The following is a 10,236-nucleotide window of genomic DNA, read 5'->3' on the forward strand; positions in this document are numbered from 1 at the left end:
GATCAAGTGGGATTTATCCCAGGGATGCAAGGGTTCTTCAATATCCATAAATCCATCAGTGTGATACACCACATTAACCAACTGAAGAATAAAAACCATTTGATTCTCTCAATAGACGCAGAAAAACCTTTGACAAAATCCAACACCGATTTCTGATAAAAAACCTTCAGAAAGTGGGCATAGCTGGAACCTACCTCGACATAATAAAGGCCGTATATGATAAACCCACAGCTAACATCATTCTCAATGGTGAAAAGTTGAAAGAATCCTGCTGAGATCTGGAACAAGACAAGGATGTCCGCTCTCACCACTACTATTCAACATAGATTTGGAAGTCCTAACCACAGCACTCAGAGAAGAAAAAGAAATAAAAAGAATCCAAACTGGAAAAGAAGAAGTCAAACTATCACTATTTGCAGATGACATGATTCTATACCTAAAGAATCCTAAAGACTCTACCAGAAAACTATTAGGGCTCATCCATGAATTTGGCAAAGTCACAGGATACAAAATTAATACACATAAATCGAGAGCATTTCTATATAATAACAATGAAAGATCACAAAGATATATTAGGGAAGCAATTCCATTTACCATCGTATCCAAAATAACATAATACCTAGGAATAAACCTACTTAAAGAGACAAAAGACCTGTACTCTCAAAACTATAAGACACTGATGAAAGAAATCAAAGATGACACAAATAGATGGAAAGACATACCATGCTCCTGGACTGGAAGAGTCAATATTATCAAAATGACTATACTACTCAAGGCAATCTACAGATTCAATGCAATCCCTATCAAATTACCAAGGACATTTTTCACAGAACTCAAACAAAATATTTTAAAGTTTGTTTGGAAGAACAAAATACCCAGAATAGCCAAAGATAGTCTGAAAAAGAAAATGAAGCTAGAGGAATCAGGCTCCCAGACTTCAGACTAGACTACAAAGCAACAGTCATCACAACCGTATAGTACTGGCACAAAGACAGAAATATAAATCAATGGAACAGGATAGAAAGCCCAGAATTCAACCCACGCACCTACAGCCAACTAATCTATGACAAAGGAGGCAAGAATATACAATGGAGAAAGGACAGCTTGTTCAATAAGTGGTGCTGGGAAAATTGGACAGCCACATGAAAAAGAATGAAATTAGATCACTCCCTAACACCATACACAAAAATAAACTCCAAATGGATTAAAGACCTAGATATAAGACCAGACACTATAAAACTCTTAGAGGAAAACATAGGCTAAACACTCTCCAACATAAATGACAGCAACATTTTCTCAGATCCACCTCTTAGGAGTTATGACAGTAAAAACAAAAATAAACAAATGGGACTTAATTAAACTTAAAAGTTTCTACAACAGCAAAGGAAACCCTAAACAAAACAAAAAGACAACCCACAGAATGGGAGAAAATCTTGCCAAATCAATCAACTGACAAGGGATTAATCTCCAAAATTTATAAACACCTCCTACCACTCAATAACAACAACAAAAAAAAAATCAAAAAATGGGCAGAAGATCTAAACAGACAGTTTTCCAAAGATGACATACAGATGGCCAAAAAACACATGAAAAGAGGTTCAACATCACTTATTATTAGAGAAATGCAAATCAAAACCACCAGAATGGCCATCATCAAAAAGTCTACAACCAATAAGTGCTCGAGAGGGTGTGGAGAAAAAGGAACCCTACTACACTGTTGGTGGGATTGTAAATTGGTGCAACCACCATGGAAAACAGGATGGAGAATCCTCAGAAAACGAAAAATAGAACTCCCATTTGATCCAGCAATCCCACTCCTGGGCATCTATCCAGAGAAAACCAAGACTCAAAAAGACACATGTGCTCCAATGTTCATTGATGCACTATTTTCAATAGCCAAGACATGGAAACAACCTAAATGTCCATTGACAGAGGAGTGGATCCAGAATATGTGGTACATATACACAATGGAATATTACTCAGCCATTAAAAGGAATGAAATAATAGCATTTTTAGCAACATGGATGGACATAGAAATTATTATGCTAAGTGAAGTCAGCCATACAATGAGACACCAACATCAAATGCTATTACTGACTTGTGGAATCTGAAAAAAGGACAGACTGAACTTCTCTGCAGAACAAATACTGACTCTCAGACTTTGAAAAACTTATGATTTCCAAAGGAGACATTTCGGGGGTGGGGGGATACACTGGGATTGTGGGATGGAAATGCTCTAAAATTGGATTGTGAAGATCATTGCACAACTATAAATGTAATAAATTCATTGAGTAATTAAAAAAAACTCTTAAAGGAGAAAAATAAGTAAATAAATATATAAATAAAAATTTTTGTCCAATAAGCAAAATCCACTACAGGTAATTACTTTTAATTGCAGTTTTTTTTGTGTAGTTTATAGTATCAAGTTTTTTGTTTACCCAATAAGCTGGTAATAAGTTATTTGGAACAATTCATAACTTAACTTAAAATTTTGCCATAGGGTGGAAAAAAAAGGATGTCAAAAATAAAAAAGAATGCCTAAAATTTTGCCATACTATTAATCCAGAAAAAAAATTCCATTTTCTACCTACAAGTAGCATCATACTCTCCAGTAGATTTTGTGAGTACATTTTGGTCAGCCAAGGGAGTGCTTAGGTAGCCTGTTTACCTAACACTGCAAGTCTATAGTTTATAGTATAAGGTAAAAGTGGCAACCTTACAATAAAGACTCAGCAGGGAGTAAGCTCACTCTTGGAAATTTATTGGATGGTACTAAAAATGAGAATATTTAATTCATTTGCAGTTTTATTTTTCCTGGATTGAGATCTTACAAGAAAATATTAAATGATCTCAAAGTAAGGGCAAATAAAAATGATGTAGTATAGAATTTTAGGAATCTTGAACAAGATCCTCCCATCTATAGAGATTACCATTTTAGATAGGTGAAACATCTGAACTTTTTAAAAAATCAAGCTTGTAGGGAACAGATATTGAAAGTTACCATACTGGAGTTCCCATCATGGCACAGCAGATGAATCTGACTAGGAACCATGAGGTTGGAGGTTCAATCCTTGGCCTCGCTCAGTGGGTTAAGGATCCAGTGTTGGTGTGAGCTGTGGTGTAGGTCACAGATGCCGCTTGGATCTGGTGTTGCTGTGGCTGTGGCATAGGCTGGCAGCTACAGCTCTGATTAGACCCCTAGCCTGAGAACCTCCATGTGCTGTGGGTGTGGCCCTAAAAGACAAAAGACAGAAAAAAAGAAAAAAGAAAAAAAGAAAGTTACCATACTAATAAGGAAAGTTGCAGCACTGTTCACAAGAGCCAAGACATGGAAATGACTTGAATGTCCAATGACAGAGGAATGGATTAGGAAGAAGTGGTACACATACACAAAGGAATACCACTCAGCCATTAAAAAGAACAAAACAGTGCTCGCTTCGCCGGCACATATGCTAAAATTGGAACGATACAGAGAAGATTAGCATGGCCCCTGCGCAAGGATGACACGCAAATTTGTGAAGCGTTCCATATTTTTTTTGTTTGTTTGTATGTTTCTCTTCTTAATATTAATATAGTAATGAAGTGTTTGAGCCTACAGGACCATCAGACTAAAACACACAATTATAGAAAGGGGTTAGCACACTTAAAAAACAGGGCAACCACAAGCCAAAACCAAATATTGCATTCGCAAAAAATGAAAAATAAAAACCAAAACACTCAAGCAGATAATAACCGGAAACAATCCACACCAAAAAAAAAAAAAAAAAGAAGGAAAGAATGGAGAACCATAGAATCAACTGGAACACGAGGTTCAAATGGCAATAAATAATCATCTATCAATTATCACCTTAAATGTCAATGAACTGAACACCCCAATCAAAAGACACAGAGTGGCTGAGTGGATAAAAAGGCAAAAACCTTCAATATGCTGCCTAAAAGAAACTCACCTTAGGACAAAGGATACATATAGATTAAAAGTGAAGGGGTGGGGAAAAATATTTCACACCCATAGACATGACAGAAAAGCAGGAGTCGCAACGCTCATATCAGACAAAATAGACTTTAAAACAAAAGACATAAAGAAAGACAAAGAAGGACACTATTTAATGATTAAGGGATCCATCCAAGGAGAGGATGTTACTATCCTCAACATATATGCCCCCAATACAGGAGCACCCAGATACACACAACAAATATTAACAGACATAAAGGGAGAAATTGATGGGAATACAATCATAGTAGGAGACCTTAATACCCCCCTCACATCAATGGACAGATCCTCTAGACAGAAAACCAATAAAGCAACAGAGATCCTAAAGGAAACAAGAGAAAAGTTAGACTTAATTGATATCTTCAGGACACTACATCCAAAAAAAGCAGAATACACATTCTTCTCAAATGCTCATAGAACATTCTTAAGAATCGACCACATATTGGGACACAAAGCTAACCTCAATAAATTTAGGAGCATAGAAATTATCTCAAGTATCTCCTCTGACCACAATGCCATGAAATTAGAAATCAACCATGGGAAAAGAAATGAGAAAAAACCTACTACATGGAGATTAAACAACATGCTACTAAAAAACCAATGGGTCAATGAGGAAATCAAGAAGGAAATTAAAAAATACCTTGAGACAAATGATAATGAAGACACAACCGCTCAAAATCTATGGGATGCTTCGAAAGCAGTGCTCAGAGGGAAAGTTATAGCAATACAGGCCTTTCTCAAAAAAGAAGAAAGATCCCAAATTGACAACTTAACCCTCCACCTAAATGAATTACAAAAAGAAGAACAAAAAAGACCTAAAGTCAGCAGAAGGAAGGGAATTATAACGATCAAAGAAGAAATCCAAAAAATAGAGACTCAAAAAACAATAGAGAAAATTAATAAAACCAAGAGCTGGTTCTTTGAAAAGGTAAACAAAATTGACAAACCTCTGGCCAGACTCACTAAAAAGAGGAGAGAAAGAACCCGAATAACCAAAATTATAAATGAAAAAGGAGAAATCACAGTGGACACTGCAGAAATACAAAAAACCATAAGAGAATACTATGAACAACTCTACGGCAACAAGTTTGACAATCTGGAAGAAATGGACAATTTTCGAGAATCTTACAGCCTGCCAAAACTGAATCAAGTAGAAACAGACCAACTGAACAGACCCATCACTAGAAATGAAATTGAAGAGGTCATAAAATCACTCCCTACAAATAAAAGTCCAGGACCAGATGGCTTCACAGGTGAATTCTATCAAACATATAAAGAGGAATTGGTGCTCATCCTCCTTAAACTCTTTCAAAAGCTTGAAGAAGAAGGAATACTCCCAAAGACTTTCTATGATGCCACCATCACCCTCATTCCAAAACCAGACAGAGATACCACCAAAAAAGAAAACTATCGCCCAATATCATTGATGAATATAGATGCAAAAATTCTCAACAAAATCTTAGCCAACCGAATCCAACAACATATCAAAAAAATTATACACCATGACCAGGTTGGGTTCATCCCAGGTTCACAAGGATGGTTCAACATACGCAAATCAATCAACATCATACACCACATTAACAAAAAAAAGTCAAAAATCATATGATCATCTCAATAGACGCAGAAAAAGCATTTGACAAAGTCCAACATCCATTCATGATCAAGACCCTCGCCAAAGTGGGTATAGAGGGAACATTCCTGATTATAATCAAAGCCATTTATGATAAACCCACAGCAAATATAATACTCAATGGGGAAAAACTGAAAGCCTTCTCACTCAAATCTGGAACAAGACAGGGATGCCCACTCTCACCACTGCTCTTCAACATCGTTTTGGAAGTCCTAGCCACAGCAATTAGACAGACAAAAGAAATAAAAGGCATCCATACAGGAAGAGAAGAGAGAAAACTGTCACTGTATGCAGACGACATGATACTATACATAGAAAACCCTAGGGACTCAACCCCAAAACTACTTGAACTGATTCATAAATTCAGCAAAGTAGCAGGATATAAGATGAACATTCAGAAGTCAGGTGCATTTCTGTATACCAGCAATGAAATATTAGAAAAGGAATACAAAAATACGATACCTTTTAAAATTGCACCTCACAAAATTAAATACCTCGGAATACACCCGACCAAAGAGGTAAAGGACCTATATGCCGAGAACTATAAAACTTTCATCAAAGAAATCAAAGAAGATGGAAAGAAATGGAAAGATATTCCATGTTCCTGGATTGGGAAAAGCAATATTGTAAAAATGGCCATACTACCCAAAGCAATCTACAGATGCAATACAATCCCTATCAAATTTCCCATGACATTTTTCACAGAACTAGAACAAACAATCCAAACATTTATATGGAACCACAAAAGACCCAGAATCGCCAAAGCAATCCTGAGAAACAAAAACCAAGCAGGAGGCATCACTCTCCCAGACTTCAAGAAATACTACAAAGCCACAGTCATCAAAACAGTGTGGGACTGGTACCAAAACAGACAGACCGACCAAGGGAACAGAATAGAGAATCCGGAAATAAACCCTGACACCTATGGTCAATTAATCATTGACAAGGGAGGCAAGAACATCAAATAGGAAAAAGAAAGTCTATTCAGCAAGCATTGCTGGGAAACCTGGACAGCTGCATGCAAAGCAATGAAACGAGAACACACCCTCACACCATGCACCAAAATAAACTCCAAATGGCTGAAAGACTTAAATATACGACAGGACACCATCCAACTCCTAGAAGAAAACATAGGCAAAACACTCTCTGACATCAACATCATGAATATTGTCTCAGGTCAGTCTCCCAAAGCAATAAAAATTAGAGCAAAAATAAACCCGTGGGACCTCATCAAACTGAAAAGCTTTTGCACAGCAAAGGAAACCAAAAAGAAAACAAGAAAACTTACAGAATGGGAGAAAATAGTTTCAAATGATGCAACCGACAAGGGCTTAATCTCTAGAATATATAAGCAACTTATACAACCCAACAGCAAAAAAGCCAATCAATCAATGGAAAAATGGGCAAAAGACCTGAATAGACATTTCTCCAAAGAAGATATACAGATGGCCAGCAAACACATGAAAAAATGCTCAACATCGTTGATTATAAGAGAAATGCAAATCAAAAAAACCATGAGATACCACCTCACACCAATCAGAATGCCCGTCATTAATAAATCCACAAATAACAAGTGCTGGAGGGGCTGTGGAGAAAAGGGAACCCTCCTGCACTGTTGGTGGGAATGTCAACTGGTACAGCCACTATGGAGAACAGTTTGGAGATACCTTAGAAATCTATACATAGAACTTCCATGTGACTCCACAATCCCACTCTTGGGCATCTATCCAGACAAAACTCTACTTAAAAGAGACACATGCACCCGCATGTTCATTGCAGCACTATTCACAATAGCCAGGACATGGAAACAACCCAAATGTCCATCGACAGATGATTGGATTCGGAAGAGGTGGTATATATACACAATGAAATACTACTCAGCCATAAAAAAGAATGACATAATGCCATTTGCAGCAACATGGATGGAACTAGAGAATCTCATCCTGAGTGAAATGAGCCAGAAAGACAAAGACAAATACCATATGATATCACTCATAACTGGAATCTAATATCCAGCACAAATGAACATCTCCACAGAAAAGAAAATCATGGACTTGGAGAAAAGACTTGTGGCTGCCTGATGGGCAAGGGAGGGAGTGGGAGGGATCGGGAGCTTGGGCTTATCAGACATAATTTAGAATAGATTTACAAGGAGATCCTACTGAGTAGCATTGAGAACTATGTCTAGATACGTTGCAACAGAACAAAGGGTGGGGGAAAAAAAGTATATGTAATGTATACATGTAAGGATAACCTGACCCCCTTGCTGTACAGTGGGAAAATAGAAGGGAAAAAAAAAGAACAAAATAACACCATTTGCAGCAACATGGATGGAACTAGAGACTCTCATATTAAGTGCAGTAAGTCAGAAAGACAAAGACAAATACCATATGATATAACTTATATCTGGAATCAAATATACAGTACAATGAACCTTTCCACAGAAAAGAAACAAACTCATGAACATAGAGAAGAGACTTGTGGTTGTCAAGGGGGAGGGAGTGGGATGGACTGGGAGTTTGGGGTTAGTAGATTCAAACTATTGCATTTGTAGTGGATAAGCAATGAGATCCTTCTGTATAGCACAGGGAACTATATCTAATCACTTGTGATGGAACATGATGGAGGATAAGGTCAGTAAAAGATGTATATATATGTATAATTGGATCAGTTCCGTATGGCAGAAACTAACAAAACATTATAAATTCACTATAATAAAATTTTAAAAAATATATAAGAAATGGTTCTTGCTCGGTATTTCCCAAATTACTCCTGTGGCATTTTATTGTGCATTCCCTCTCCTTTAGTCCTCAGTGGAAGTGAAGTCCTGGTTGCAGGAGATTCAGAGTGTCCAGTCACCATCTTTTAAAAAAGAAATTTCCATAGGCTTGATGATAGGTATTGTATCTAATCTAAACAGTTTCCTCTCTATAATGAATACTCTCACTTCCTTACATCTTTCCTCATTGCTTCTCATTTAAAAATCCCTAGTTCATTCAAGGGCTGGCAGGAGCAATAGACAAAGGCTTAAAAGTTTAGGCTAAATCAACTATAATAAAAATATTTTTTTTAAGTTAAGGCTCTAGGATTAATCTCCAAAATATACAAACACCTCCTGCAGCTCAATATCAAAAAGCAAACAACCCAATCAAGAAAATGGGCAGAAAATCTAAATACACATTTCTCCAAAGAAGACGTACAGATCTTCTTGTGTGCCAAAAAAACACATGAAAAGAGGCTCAACTAATTATTAGAGAAATGCAAATCAAAACTACAATGAAGCATCACTTCACACAGGTTAGAATGGCCATTATCAAAAAAGTCTATAAACAATAAAAGCTGGAGAGGGTGTGGAGAAAAGGGAACCTTCTTAACTGTTGGTGGGAATGTAAATTGGTGCAACCACTATGGAAAACAGTATGGAGGATCCTAAAAAATCTAAAAATAGAAGAACAATATGATCTAGCAATCCCACTCCTGGGGATGTATCTGGAGAAAACCAAAATTTAAAAAGATACATGCACCCCAATGTTTATTACAGCACTATTTTCACTAGCCAAGACATGGAAGCAACCTAAATGTCCATCAACAAAGGAATGGAATGGTGTATATATAGAATGGAATATCATTCAGCCATAAAAAGAATGAAATAATACCATTTTCAGCAACATGCTCAGACCTAGAAGTTATCATACTAAAAAGTTAGACAGTGAAAGACAAACATCATGTGATATCACTTATATGTGGAATCTAAAAAAAAAAAAAGGATACAAATGAACTTATTTACAGAACAGAAACAGACTCACAAAGACTTTGAAAAACTTATGGTTACCAAAGGGGACAAGTTTGGGGGGGGGGTTGACTTGGGGTTTGGTATTGACATGTGCACACTGAGGTATATGGAATGATTGCCCAATGGGGAGCTGCTGTATAGCACAGAAAACTCTACCCAATATTCTGTGATAATCTATATGGGAAGAGAATCTGAAAGAGAATGGGTATGTGTATATGTATAACTGTATCACTTTATTATACAGCAGGAATTATCTCAACCTTGTAAATCAACTATACTTCAATAAAACTTTAAAAAACGGAAAAATGTTACGGTTTTAGCTATAGTTCTGCTGCAAACTAACTGTGTGCCTTTAGATACAATATGTCAACCTTTCTGAGTTTCATCATCAGTAAAATGTTAAGTTTGGACAGATTTACCTCTATTTATCTAGTTCTAAAACCAAAGTTCTGATGCTTTCCTGAAATCTATCTAGTACTCTCAGGTTAACTATGGAATCTAGAACTGGCCACAACTTGCAGGTGCTAAGTATAGAAGTTAGGTTTTCATTGTGACTTGCTTTATTGCTATTGCTTAACCCTAGTCTCACAGTAATATTTTTGAATTGTTGGACTTCAGTTGTAAAAGAATCTTTTGATTACTCATGTTAACCTCAAGGATATTTTTCCTGCCAATCTTGCTCATCTTTATTAGTTTTGACTGTTTTTAGCTTTGTTTTTAAATGTTTCAGTTGAAGATTTACCTAATTATCACTTCTTTTTATTTGCTACTGGTTAGTCCTACAACATATTATTTCTTTATTATAACCTGGGCAGTCATGGA

The 10,236-nt window shown here is 36.5% G+C and overlaps 1 non-coding gene across 1 annotated transcript; it reads left to right on the plus strand.

The window, feature by feature from the left end:
- Positions 1 to 3,428: 3,428 nt before the first annotated feature.
- On the plus strand, positions 3,429 to 3,535 carry LOC125123841 (U6 spliceosomal RNA). The gene has a single exon (XR_007134210.1). It is a non-coding gene; the product is annotated as a U6 spliceosomal RNA (small nuclear RNA).
- Positions 3,536 to 10,236: the final 6,701 nt, after the last annotated feature.

Source organism: Phacochoerus africanus, chromosome 3, assembly GCF_016906955.1.
Source record: "Phacochoerus africanus isolate WHEZ1 chromosome 3, ROS_Pafr_v1, whole genome shotgun sequence".
Taxonomy (NCBI): Eukaryota; Metazoa; Chordata; class Mammalia; order Artiodactyla; family Suidae; genus Phacochoerus; species Phacochoerus africanus.